Genomic DNA, 15,272 nt, shown 5'->3' with positions numbered 1-15,272 from the left:
ACGTAAGAAAAGTTCTCGCACTTAGCAGTAAATTGTCACTATCACAAAAAATCTACAAAAAAAGAGCACATAATTTGAAACGTGACTATCACAAAGGATCCCCGAAATTAAGAAAGTTTTCGCCCACGTTTATTGTCGGATTCGATCCTCGACATCAAAGAAAAAATATTGTTGTTTTTATTTAATTTCGAGCATTTTGATATTTATTCACCTTCTAAACCTTCCCTGGACTTCCACAAATAATTCAAGACCAAAATTATCCAAATCGGTCCAGCCGATCTCGAGTTTTAACGAGACTAACGAACGATTCATTTTTATATATATGGATTACATCTTACATAATATATGCCTAGTACCATCTTAACCTACAAATCAGTTTATTACTGCTATTCTGTTGTAGTGCACGCATTCATACACAAGCAAAGCGATTACGCGATTAATACATCAGTATGTATTTCCCAAAATAAAATAAAATTAAACTACTTAAACTAAAGTTAACAATGCACTTACAGTAAATAATTTCGTGTAGCTTGTTCTAATTCTAGTTCGTTTCAATCTTATGATTTCCTACGTGTTGTCTAGTAGTCTACGTTGCAGTGATTTAGCAACCTTATTTATGTTTAAGACGAAATCTTAGATAGTGTACATCCATTTGATTTCGAGCTAACTGTGCAGTTGTTTGTGCTCCTTGTTGGTTATGCAGCGATAAGCGTTGGTAATTAATCGTGGAACTTTATTTTGGCTACGTACTACTTTTATATGCACACCATAAGTCCAACTTGGCTTTATGATGACTGAAAAACCAATCTCTTTGATTTCTGATGTGTCCAATTTAATCTACCATCTAGATGTATTCCAAGGCACTTCCAAATATGGAGCTATTAAGCTGTATTTTCTTAAGTATCTAGTCCAATTGCAGATCTTGTTGGCTACTACTTGTACTTTTTGTCCAGCCTTACGCAGATAACTGTATCATCGGCAAATGTTCCGGGTACTGTTTCTTTTGTTGTTGAGATATCAGCAATGTAGAGCAGATACAGGAGTGGTCTCAAGACACTACTTCTGTTATACCTGTCGAATCGCTTGCCATTCTATGTTGTGTCCATCAGACTTTTTGTTAAGAAATGGAAAATAAATTGATGAGTGGACTAGTTTGAATGATATTCAACAATTTTTTGCTGTAATAAATATATTGCCGAAGGTCAGACTAAACGTTATATTTAATTAAAAATCCTTAAAAATTAAACATAGCCTTATAAATTATCAAAATAATAGCAGGCGAAGGTAAAACTTACTTAAATTTGAAAATATAGCAACAAAAAAAAACGAAAAACACTGGAAAAGCGATTGGACAAACTGACTCCCGATCCTGCATAAAAAATGCAGACGGAGCCCGGGAAAAGTGAAAAAAAGCGACCTTTTTTATTCTCCTCCGAGAAGAAAAAACGCCAAAAGTCAAATTGTCCCCGAAAGATCAACGAACGAAAGTTCAGTTTACCGTCTGCCTAAAATCTGCTCGACTAACAACTTTGCAGGATAGAGAAAAAGGTAACGGAAAAAAAAACCCGGTCCGGATAGAGGTTCGTGTAACGGCGGTAAACAAAATAGAGTCAGGTCTATGGTCGTCAGGGCCAGACAAAAGAAGTTTTGGCCGTCAGTTGAAGAAATTCGCCGGGGTAGCTATTAATAAATCTTTCGAGCAAAACTGTATAAAAAATTAGGGCGGTCTACACCATTTTTTAAACAGAGTCGTTTTTTCCTAGTTACTTTCATACTTTCCCTAAATTTTCAATGGTATGACATCACGAATTGAAAATAACAGTCTAAGCGTGCGTCGCTGGTTTCATAGAAAAAATAGAAATTTCACGGTATAGGCGACCTTGGGGAAATGTTTTGTTTAGTTCAATCAACTGTAGCGCTGCGATCGCAAATTGTGATTGGCTAGTTTAAATTCCTGGTGCCGCCACTAACATGAAATGTGATTGGTCGATCAAATTGTGTGAAATCAGCATTTTCTATGGGCGTCCATTTTTATGTTTGTTGTTTGTAGGTTATGGTTTTTGTTTAGATCACGAAATTTTCGTTTTACGTTGTGCATATTTTCTGTTTTACATTAATTATTATGGAGTAATAATATAAAAATTGATGACAATGCGTCAGTGTAGTAAAATATGTAGTGTACCGGGGTAAAATTCTACTACGGAAATTAAACATCGTTTCCCAAAGAATGATCTCGCTCCTTTCCAAAAATGGGTTGATCAAGTAAATAGTAGTAAGTTACCTGGATAAACCACAATGTAAATATATCAACGTCATGGTGTTTGTTATGGACATTTTAGTGAAAAATTTAGAATTATCCTTCCTTCACGAACAGGTATTAGGGTAAATGCATATCCATCATTGGTTTTATCAGGTACATATAAAATCATCTATCTACTACATGTCTGTTGATATATTGTTTGTTTATAGAAATTCAAAACCTTATGAAGATGTTAGTAGTGATAAAATTCAATTAATCTACCAAGTTGTTCATATGCTGTCAGTGTGATGTATCTACATAAAGAAGTCTTACAAGAAGGTAACAATTAATATAACTGGATAATTAGTAGTAATAAATACTACTTTTAATTGTAAAATATCCCTAAAATATTTGCAATACTTTATAGTAGAGGAATTATATATTTAAATTTGATTGCCTTGTTAAGAAAATATTTGTTATGGTGCCATCAATAAATTTAATTGCTACTTTTAGGGGATTTATTACCTTAAAGAAATCTATTTTGTCTAAATTTACAAATAACTACATTTGTTTAACAAATCTTAACCAAGATTGCTTAAAAAATTTTGTTGGATCTATTAGAGGTCATGGAGGTAGAAACAACATCTTTCCCCTAGTATGTTCGAGAAATTTTTAAAAGGGCTCATCACTTCAACTTTTTCACATCATTCTCCCGGAGAAAATTGTGAAGAAGATGAACATGTTAGATAACTTATATTCTTTTTTAACGGGGGATCTAGTACTACTTGAGGTTGTTAAATCACCAGCTGAGTCTATATTTTCAGTGCCAGAGAATTTTGCTCTGAGGAAAACGAGTCTAATATTGTATTTTAATCTTATTTCAGGCGATTTAACAAAACTTCTGAAAAAGAGACAACATGCAATATTTGTCTATATTCTATATTAAGTAGTTCCACAGATTAAATACTCTAAAATCTAAATATTTTTAAAAAACACATAAATTTTTAGTGTTTCAACTGTCCAATCCATAATGATTTTCAAGACCAAATTTTAAGTTATTATGAGCTGTGATTGTATTTTTGGTTTAATGAAGTTAATGCAATATCAACAGGGAAGGATTTAAAGTTTACCTTCAATATATCAAGATAAGTTAGAACTCTAATAGATCCCATAAAATTGATGGCACTAAACATATATGGGAAGGCGTTATAGAAGAATTATAGATATTTTAATATTGCCTAGAATAGAGTTCATAATTGTTTTTTTTTTTGCTTTTTGTTTATATATATTTATATTATTTACACTTATGTATATTTGTATAGGATTTTATTTTAATAAATTAAGTTTAAAATTTAAATTTGATTTTTATTTAAATACTATTGGCCAATAAATGTGACGTCACAAAATAATCAGGGGAAATGGCAGACCAATCAAAGCAAAGTATTTTCCTTACAGGTTCCTACATAACTATTTTAAACTAACCAATCAAATTCGCGTTGTCAGCGCCGCCAATGATTGGACTAAGCGAAACTTTGCCCCACTACTTACCATTGCAGTTGCACACCCCTGGCTGGTTTTTTGACTATCGACTGTTTCGACTGTCTTATATATGTATATGTATATATGTATGTGAATATATATATATATATATATATATATATATATATATATATATAAACACATAATTATACGAATTCGGTATTAAATCATCAAACAAATGTATAAAAGTAATGGTTTTGTTTGGCAGACTGACAATTTATTCAGAACAGGTTAAAAACACGACGCTAACACAACAAACACGAAAATAACAAGCTTCGTCGACACGGCCGGACGGAAGACATTTTGGCGTCCGCCAAAGGAAACCCCCGCCGTACCCGTTAATAAATCCATCCAAGAGCGGAAGAAGGAGAACGACTCGAACTTTAAAATATACTCGAGTAGATGCTTCAGTTTTTGAAAGTTCTCGTAGATTTTCATGATTAGATTTGCCGAAACGACTGTTCCGCAACTTTATATATTTCGCAGATAAGGTTATTATGGTGAAACATATATACACTTTTATAAGCAACTTTTGCCGTTTTCAATATCGAAATTACCCAATAAAAGTAACATCAAGATTGCGTTCAACCATAATTTTATAAAATTGATGGCTGGAATTCATGCGATTTTATTACATCGTTAATAATTTTATCGAAAACTGATACTGCAACATATAAAAGTCAATATTTAAAATTTTAAACACAAAATAATACGATTGTTCGTGCAAAACTGAGGATACATTAAAAAGCATCGAGGTCCGGAGATTCGGGTACCTTCGCCACTATTCGTATATTAGTCAAAGATGTTGCCAAATTTACCGTTAGCCAATTTGCTTTATGAATATAATTTATTTTAGAAAAACCATTTATTTATTAATACTTTTTCTCTTATTGTATTAAACATTTATTTATAAAATAAAGGGCCATTCTCAACACTTAAACCTATTTCGACTGGAGTAAGGTAGTGTCTTGGGACCATTTCTATTTTTGCTCTATCTAGTCTTTAGAATAAGTTAGGATAGATTTTAAAATAAGTTAGAATAGTATTTAGAATAAGATTTAGATTATACATTTGTACAGCAATCTTCTACAGGTCAGGATAGGTTATGTTATATAACAGAAATCATATAATATTACTTATTACCCACGAGCAGATTGTTGAATTTCTAAGAAATTAATTTGAAAATATTGCCAATCTTGAAATCGAGGAGCCTTTAACATCTAATTTTCACCATTTAATAATCAGAATCTCAGCTAGACATTTCTTTCGTTGTTATGTTTAAATGTTGTTATGTTTTTCTATAAGCTTTTTTATTTGTATAAGCTTACTAGCGACCTACAAAAACATTACTCGATGGTGATCGGTGTAAAATGCAAGAATATGCAGAATTATTGAGATTTTTTATTATTTAATTATTACATTATTACTAGTCGTTTTCGAGTAACCTACAATTTGTATTAATTATAACTTAAATCTAGGTATATAACCAGGAGGACCCATCGCCCCTATCTCAGTCTCCGGTGAAATAATGTTTATACATATGCACCTCACTACACAATACTACACAAGATCAAATGGTTTGATTCTTTTGAGTCCGTGTCCTGTTCTGGTGGCATCCAATAGTTGTAATATTTCAATATTCGTGTGAGAATGGAGTCTTTCCTCATGCCCCCTTGAAATTCTCTTCTTTCTTGACTAACTATGGCTATCTGAAGGTCTCGATGTATGTAATCGGTCCTATAGTATTTGGGTGCACCCACAATACTTCTCAGAATTTTGTTCTGAAACATTTGTATTTGATTTATATTACTCTTTGCAGAAGATCCCCATAACTGAACTCCGTATATACATATAGGTTTTAGTATTTGCTTATATAATAGCAATTTATTATGTACTGATAATTGTGATTTTCTTCCAATTAGCCAGTACATTTTCTTATATTTCAATTCCAGTTCTTTTCTTTTCTTCTTTATATGTTCCTTCCAGCGAAGTTTTGCATCGAGATTCATTCCAAGATATTTAGCGTTGTTGCTATATGTAATGATAGTGTTATTTAATGTTAATGGTGCTTGTACGGTCTGTTTATAGATGAACTGCACATGTACAGATTTACTTTCATTAATTCTTATTTTCCAAGCTTGTGTCCAATTATTTATAATGTCACTTGCCTATTGTAATTTTCGTGAGCTTTCTTCACTATTGTCTCCGACAGCTATAATCGCAGTATTATCAGCAAATGTAGCCATCGTAATATTCTCCAATTGTGGTATATCACAAGTGTAGAGTAGATAAAGCATTGGCCGCAGTACACTTCCTTGTGGTACACCTGCTTTAGCTTCTTTTATTGTAGAGTAAGCTTCTTCTTGTGTAACTCTAAACATTCTGGTTGTAATGTATGATTTTAAAAGTTCAGTGTGCATTTTTTGTAGTTTATGAGCAAGGCCTTCATGCCAAACCTTATCGAAGGCTTGTGCATATCTAAGAATATAGCTGAGCATACTTTTTTACTTTCGTAGGCTTTTTCAATAACATCTCTTATTCTGTGGACCTGGTCTATTGTTGAGTGCTTGTTAATAAACCAAAACTGGTGTGTTGGTATTAGGCTTTTTCTCTCTATGAGTAACCAGAAACATAAGAAAAAATCGTACAAAATATTTTTATTAGTATCAAAATTTTTTTTCAATAAATTACATTTTAAAGTGAAACAAAATCGATCAGAATACGTGCAATTTCATTATCTTAGTATTTCAGAAACAGAACTTTAACAACTACCAGCGTCGGTAAGCTTAAAACCGAAATGAATCTTGAAAAGGGTACACACTCCCTAATATCCCCTCTTATCCCTTATTCCAGAACGCCTCGAGGAAGTATTTCGTAAATTAAAGTGGACCGGAGGTGAATTAAGGGTCAATGGCGATTATCCTAACCTAAGAAAGTCTCCAACATAATTTCTCCAACAGTTGAAATTGGTGTAACATACTTTAATTTATAAAATATTGGATTTATTTGTCAATTTTCGTATCAATAGAGTTATTGTCCTCATGAGCATATAAGCATGGACCACAAAACAGATTTAAACTAGGTTTGGGAACTATCGACTGAAAACAGTCGATAGTCGAAAAACAGTCGATAGTCAAAAAACTATCGACTGAAAATAGTAATAATTATTGAATGGTTCGACAGTTTTTTTTACAATTCGTGATGTCAGACGAAGATGTATGAATCCTTTCCTGTATAAATTGTGAGAGAGAAAAGGACGGAGATAATTGCTTGGGCCAGTTATTATTATATGTGCTTATATTTTACAACGGTAGTATAAGCGAGACGGATATGTACATATTCCTTCACGTACTAACTTTAGAAAAGAAAAGGAAAAATAATTACTGAATACTATTAAAATGAAATTAATAATTTCATTTTAATGGAAGTAGAATATACTCGAATGTTCTGTGGATCTGTAAAAAAGAATGGAATTTTCTATGGAATAGAATAATACCCTACAAATATTTATCATAGCCGGCTTGGTGGCCAAAATATAACCAAAAATAGTAGAGAAAACAGTCGACTGAAACGGTCGATAGTAAATAGTAACAAAATCAGTCGGGCCTAAAATAGCGACTGAAAACAGTCGACTGATACAGTCACTGGTAAAAAGTAGTAAAATCAGTCGAACCAAAAATAGCGACTGAAACAGTCGATAGTAAAAGTAGTCAGTTATTGAACAGTCGACAGTCAATTTCAGTCTAAAGTTCCCAACGCTAGTTTAAACCATTTACAGAAGACTGGGTGCTAACATAAGTTCGATAAATCGAATATTGTAAAACGAAACGCTTTTAAATATAGTAGCTATGAAGATTAAGACAAATTGTTATGACTCATATGAAAAAAAATATAAGATAATACGTTACTATGTTATTATTCACGATGTAAAGGCAATTCCGATAAGATCAAAAATATTATCAATCTAGTTTATTTATGACAAATCCATGCTAGGAAAGGAATATAACAATTAAAGACGAAATTCTATTTTAATCTAATATAGAGCAGATTACGCCCGTTAATATTGTACTCGTAACAATAACTGCTAAGAGCCGTATATTAGTAAGCAACCTGACAGAATAGAAGCATAATAGACCGTTTCTAATAGATTACCAATTATGACAGACTAAACAAACAATAGGTCCCAACAACAAAAATCAAAGAATTAGCTTTACAGTAATTTTAATATTTTGATTTTCCATACTAAAACGATACAGATATTGTTGAAATTTGAAATAAAGTGAATAAAAAGATCACCCGAAGAATAAAACTAAGGTTTGGTAATACGAGGCTTAAGAAAAATTAATTTCGGCTTTTCCTAATAGGCGTATCTAAAGTAGTAATACTTATTGAACGAAGCCATACTATAAGCTGCAGTACTTGGCATTCAGCACAACACAGACATTTTTTTATTAATCTCCTAGAACGTCAACAATCTGCCCGTGGGCAATAAGTATTATTATATGATTTCAGTTATATAATATAACCATCCTGATATGTAGAAGATCACTTCAGCAAGTAATCTACTGTACAACTTATAATCTACATCTTATTGTAGATACTATTCTAACTTATTCTAAAGTGTATCCCAACTTATTCTAAAAACTATTCTAGCTTATTCTAAAGATTATTAAATCTCACTCTCTGCGTCTATTAATCAGTTCGTATGGCAGTTTGCGTTTGAGCCTACGCACTTCATTGTCATCGCGCACATTTAACTGTTTCGCGAGTACATTGGGATGCAATAGTCTTTTAGAGTACTTTGCATTAACACTCCGAATCACACTCGTTATGGGTTTTATGGGGATATCGCGCTGAATCAGTTTGTTGGACAGGTAATATGGGGCATTGACGATGATTCGCAATACCTTATTCTGGAACCCCTGAAGAACAGCTTTGTTAAATTTGCTAGTAGTACCCCACAGTTTAATACCATAGGTCCAAATGGGCCTCTCTGGGGATATTTTCAAAATCAAATTCAAAAATTCGAGATTTTCGTTCTTCGAACAGCGACATCTTGGTAACCTAGTAAATTTATTTGAAATCATCGCGTAGTTCTTTGTTGGTTACACTAATTATAATTATTGGTAATTAATCGAAGATCTTTGTTTTGGTAGCGTTGGATTTAACTTGGTATGGACAGCGTTCAACATCTTTATTAGATACGCTTAGTACAATCTTAATTTACAATTAATTTATTAGTATTTCTACTTGGATTAATTCACAAGCAAGACGGGTGCGAGAAAATACAACAATATGTATTCCTCAATTATAAAATTATAATAACTTAAGCTATAGTTTACACTAAAGGTATACACTTTATATAAGTTCGTATGATTTGGTTCGCTTCAATCTTCTGAGATCCTTCGCGCTGTCCGGCACTTCTATTGCTTCCTCGTTAGTATGAATTAGTAATATTCTTTCGTGTTTCAAGTCGAAATCTTGTATAACTTTGCAAATCCATTTGATTTCCAAGTCATCGTGCAGTTCTTCGTTGGTTACGTAGCGATAGGCACTGGTAATCAATCGAAGAATTTTATTTTGACAGCGTTAGATGACTAGTTGATTTTAATTTTTAGTGCAACCCCATATTTGCACTCCATAGGTCCAAATTGGCTTTATGATTGTCTTATAAATCAAGTTGAGAGTATATTCCGACTAACCAGTATAGTTGTTTTATTTTTGTTATATGTTTTGCTTTTTGTCTAATATGATGTTTCCAATTTAATCTACCTGATTCTGCTTGAGGAATCGGGCATCCATTGAATGATATAATTAAGTTCTTATTATTTCGCCGCAATGCAAATTTAACATGAACAGATTTGGAGCTATTAAGTTGAATTTTCCAATCTTTCGTCCATTTCTAGATTTTGTTGACTGCCACTTGTACTTTTTCTATTACCCTAGGCAGAGATATATCGTTTACCATAATAATTGTGTCGTCAGCAAAGGTTCCAAGTAAGTTCGCAAAAGTTATTTTGTTGTTGGAATGTCAGCAGTGTAGAGCAGGCAGAAATACTTTTAAATATCGAGAACGCCATTTCGTGCGATACTCTAAATTTTCTTCCGAAAAGAGATAACTCTAGCCATTGAAAATAGTTACGCGGAAACAATTTGCTCATCTTAGAGATTAATCCCAAATGCCAAACCCGATCAAAAGCTTGTGAGACATCCAGGAATATTGCAGGGCGGTATTTATTTTCCTCAAACGCTTTTTTAACAGCCGCAGTTACTCTGTGCACTTGATCGATTGTTGAATGGTGATTTCGAAAACCAAACTGAAAATCTGGTATTATTACAAAATTTTTAACACGTTAAAATGTTAGTTTCTCAAAGAGCTTTGATATTGCAGGTAGTAGTACCGAAATAGGTTTATAAGATTCGATTTGTTCTGTAGGTTTGTTAGGTTTTTTGAGCATAATTATTTGTGCCACCTTAAAGCATTCCGGAACACACTTCAGTCTAAAACAGGCATTAAATATATATGTCAACATGATGATTGCTTCATAAGCTAATAACCATTAACCACTCGAATTATACTATAACTGCAGCGTTCACAAAATCTATTTCCCGTTATAAATAATAAAAATGAGCCAATAAAATAATTAAAGCACGCTAAAGGTTTTGCAAGGATACTCTAAGATGAATTATTCGACTTACTGTCTAGCATCGTAAACTTCTGCGCTTCACATAAATCTTTCCCAAGCTGTATACCGTTTAGAATTAGAGCTATTCCTATTCAAGCATTTTAAAAGCAGTAAAGAACAAGAGCGTATATTTTTAATACGCGTAAAGGTTCATAAACCGGATATTAATGTTCTATAAAATATAATCTAACGTTTTACCGACATCCAGATAGTTGATTAACCCATAGAGAAATAGAGATTTAACTTTATAGGAAATTTTGGAGTTTGTTTCGGAAATGTTTCGCGACGTCCAACATCTAGAAGACGCTACTTTTAATTTGACGCGACGGGATCTTATTGGCTCAGTACTTTTCTAGTGTTGGGAACAATCGACTGAAATCGACTATCGACAGTTTAGTAATTGACTACTTTTTACTATCGACTGTTTCAGTCGCTATTTTTGGTTCGACTGTGTTTACTAGTGACTGCTTTCAGTCGCTATTTTCGGTCCGACTGATTTTATTACTATTTACTATCGACTGTTTCGGTCGTTTATTTTAGTTACTATTTTCGGTTCTATTAGTTCATTCGACTGATTTTTAACAATGTGGCTGTGTCGTCCTGGCCGCGACCTTGAAAGTAATGCGCCGAATTTATGCTTATATAGATTTATATGTAATATATGTGGTTTAATTTCTTGCAGTAGCAGTTGTTAAATTTCTTTTTAAAATATTAACAGTAAAGAGGTGAATAAAGTATATTAAACATTTATAATAAATAAATTTTCTGATAGGAAAACTCTACTATTCAACAATTTATTTTGATGGCTATTAAGAAGAGCACCACAGTTTTTATTTATTGACGAATAGACTATCTTAACAGAATGTGTTCAACTTTTAAAGCCCATTGAAATAATGACCACCGAGATATCTGGTGAAAGATATCCCACGATGTCTTTAATTATACTGTTAATAAGGGTATTGAAACATTCCATCTAATCCAGGATTTTCACAAGTGAATGGGGAAAAAATACAAAATGGTCTATTAGATGTTATCAATAAAAGACTGGCAATTTTAGAAATGAACACGATACGTGGGAAAGCCACATTTTCAGATCCTATATTAAAAAAAGCAGGATTTCGTATTGCAAATAATGTTGAGGCGATACAAAAAGTTATCACAAAAGGGGTATCTCCCATTCTTCCAACTTCAAAGAATACAAATATAGTTCTATAACTCGAAATTCAAGACACAACTACTGACCAAGAATGTATTGACATCTGGAGATACTTTGATAAAAAAATTACTAGAATGGAACAAGTAATTACTCCAAGTACTGCAGTAACTTAGTAGATTAAGCACTATTTGGAAATGCCATTTATTGGGCGTTTAGAAAACCCCTTGGATTTTAAAATATTGAATTATATTAGTTACACGTAAAATATTCCTCTATACCCGCAACATCTGTCCCTTCAGAACGATTTTTTTCAGAATCTGGGCAAATAATTCACGATCGAAGAAATCGCGACTGACATCACGACTGGAAAAAACACAGTCGAACCGTGCATTTGACTGAAAATAATAATTACTATTTTCAGTTGCTATTTTTTTGACTATCGACTGTTTCGACTGTTTTCAGTCGATAGTTCCCAACGCTATTCTTTTCTATGGTACGTTTGTTGTTTATTTATTTTGAGCACCCTTTTCAGTATGGCTAACATCCCTATTGAGTTGACTCTTTATTACTCTATGTATAAGTTTCCGCGAGTTTTTCTCATTCTTCTGGCAACAGGTCAATACCATGTAGAAATAGTACTTACATCAAGCCATCAAGCGAAATTACATTTTCCCCAACCTTATATTAGCATTCAAAAACAAACCCTGAAGTATCAATAGATGTACACAGTTATTCGTTTAAAAAATAAATTAAACAGAAGAAAGATAACTCGCATATCATAAACCTTTCCCAGTAAAACCAAATTCTTATGATCCAACAAATATTTATTAAAGACTAAAAATAGAACCTATTAATCAGGTGAACAGCCCAAGTATAGATTAATTTAAAATTTATAGTAGACGATTAAATGTAATAAAATATAGACATTGAACAAGGTCAAAGCATTTGTACATCAATATATTAAATTGCGCTCAAAAGTGATGAACGCCACATTAAATTTGATTTACATTTTAAATTCATATATGGTCAAAAAACTCTATGTATATGTTTCACAACTTAATAAAGTAATTATTTCATTATTATTAGCGTTGGGAACTATCCACTGAAAATGACTATGGACTATTTAGTAATTGTCTAGATTTTACTATCGGCTATTTCAGTCGCTATTTTAGGTTCGACTGATTTTGTCACTATTTACTATCGACTGTTTCAGTCGTGTACTTTTCGTTACTATTTTTGGTTCTACTAGTTCCATTCGACTGATTTTTAAGAAAGAAGATAACGTTCTTGCTCTGTCGTCCTAGCCGCGACCTTGACAAAAATGTAGGCAATACTCTCTGGATTTTCGTTAAGAAATATTTCCGTTCAATAATAAATAAAGCATATTCTTTATTTAAAACAGCCCTAGTCGTTATTGTGCGATCATTTTTAATTATGTCATGGATTAGTTTTTTATTCTATATGTTCAATTTTTATTTAGTATTTATGGTTGTTGCACATCTTTATTTTTTCGGCTTTGTTTAAGTTCTATTGTATTATCTATATTTATTATAGTACTAGCGACCCGCCCCGGCTTCGCACGGGTGCAATGCTGATAATAAATTAAATACACTACAGAAAAAATATGAACGTTGTATATAAAAACATAGCGGCCCGCTCCGACTTTGCACGGGCATAAAATATATATGCCTATGTCACTCAATGAAAACATGATTAAAATCGATCCAGTATTTTTGGTTCATTCATTACTGCCCTTGGCCTGCACGCATTAAATTTGGAGTAAAACAATTCCTCTTCCCCTATACTTACTATGAAGATTTCCTGCTATCTTTGGAATATCTAAATTCATACAATTTTTATTACATTACACATTTTTAAACGCAAATTTTAAATTTGTAATATCTCCGAAAATATTTGTTTAATTTACATGCTGTAAGGAACCATATTGATCTATATTAATTGCACACTGTATTTAAGGTACTTAATTCGATAAGGATTAATGCCGTATTGCTTAAAATAGCTTCGTAAATAAGCCATTTTCTCACGTAAAAAGTAAACAATAAAAATGGTTAATGTGGGTTATCCCTAAAAGATAAACATATACCATCGCGGACTTTTTTGTAGACCTTTTTATGGTGTACAATACTGTAGTACATTAATTTGATCTAACTCGTAGGGTTAGGCAGCGTTTTTGCTAATTGCTAAATAAGCCTAAAAAAATAGGTTAATTTACGACATCACGTTAGAAACCTCTAAAATTAGCAATGTTGCCTTAGTATATTATACATGTATTATACATATAAACCTTCCTATTGAATCACTCTATCTATTGAAAAGAACCGCATCAAAATCCGTGGCGTAGTTTTAAAGATTTAAGCGCACATAAGGATATAGGGACAGAAAAGGCGACTTTGTTTTATACTATGTAGTGATATTATTTAAAAATATCAATTAACATATTAAGATTCGATAAAGCATTTGTGGGGTATTATTCCATTCCATAGAAAAATGCCATTCCTTTTTGCAGATCCACAGAACATCCAAATATAAAAGTAATTCGACTTGGTTTAAAGTGAAATTAATTGCATGTTAATACTTATGAATAAATTCAGTAATTATTTTTTTTCCTTTCTTTTTTAAAGTTAGTACGTGACGGAATATGTACATCTCCGTCTCACTTATATTACCGTTGGAAAATATAAAAATATTTAAAATGAACTGCTCCAAGCGATTATCTCTGTCCTTTTCGCTCTCACAATTTATATAGGAAAGAATTCGTACATCTTCGTCTGACATCACGAATAGAAAAAACAATCGAACCGTGTATTTGCTAGTTTTTTGACTATCGACTGTTTCGATAATTCCCAACGCTAATTATAATGATTATATTATGCAGAAAATCTTAATTTTCTAAAGAAAAAATAATGAAAAAATTATTCAAAATGATTGTCCATATTTTGATTATAAATAGTAGGCAGTAATTGATAATAATCAGTTTGTGAACATTATCAAAAAGATATTACAGCACTTTTAATCTGAACAAACATATGAGAACATTCCATCCGGATACGTATTCATTCAATTTTTATTTTACAAATTCGCAAACACTTTAAAACCAGATAATTTAAGTAGTAGCAATTTGAAAAAACTAGACTTATTGACTCATAAAGATTTGTATAATATTCAGCAAAAAAACTCTATTGAACTCCATACAGGTATAAAACAAAAAAAGTGGCGCTAAAAGTGTTGAAACATGAGTAAAGGATCATAATAATTGAAGGACAATATGAAATGTTAAAAGAATATTGCAGTGAATGTATACCTGTATATTCTATGTTGTTTTATTTTCTCTTTTCCCTGTTAATATGTTTATTAAATATATGTAAATTAAATATATTTATAAAAAGTTTAACTAACTTAGACAATAAGCCTAAAATAATAGACAGTAAACAGTGTTTTTTTCTCTTTTTTTATTTTCATAATTATTTTAAAATGAAACATGTTTATAAAAGGTTTTTTATATTACATTTTTTATATTATAGGGGACGAAAAATATATAAAAATATTTTAACTTGGGTCTCCACAAAAATATAAGGTTGTGAACTAAAGGTAATTTATTGTATTTATATTATATTCTTCACATATACGTATA

The 15,272-nt window shown here is 31.9% G+C and overlaps 1 long non-coding RNA gene across 1 annotated transcript; it reads left to right on the top strand.

Annotated features, from left to right (window-relative positions):
* The first annotated feature begins 2,210 nt into the window (after nucleotides 1–2,210).
* LOC143201185 (uncharacterized) lies at nucleotides 2,211–2,521 on the top strand. The gene is made up of 3 exons (XR_013006901.1): nucleotides 2,211–2,272; nucleotides 2,340–2,413; nucleotides 2,470–2,521. It is a non-coding gene; the product is annotated as an uncharacterized LOC143201185 (long non-coding RNA).
* Nucleotides 2,522–15,272: the final 12,751 nt, after the last annotated feature.

This window comes from Rhynchophorus ferrugineus, unplaced genomic scaffold, assembly GCF_030347505.1.
Source record: "Rhynchophorus ferrugineus isolate W39M unplaced genomic scaffold, kcgeb_rfMv2 rfM8, whole genome shotgun sequence".
Taxonomy (NCBI): domain Eukaryota; kingdom Metazoa; phylum Arthropoda; class Insecta; order Coleoptera; family Curculionidae; genus Rhynchophorus; species Rhynchophorus ferrugineus.
This window is presented reverse-complemented; position numbering and strand designations above follow the sequence as displayed.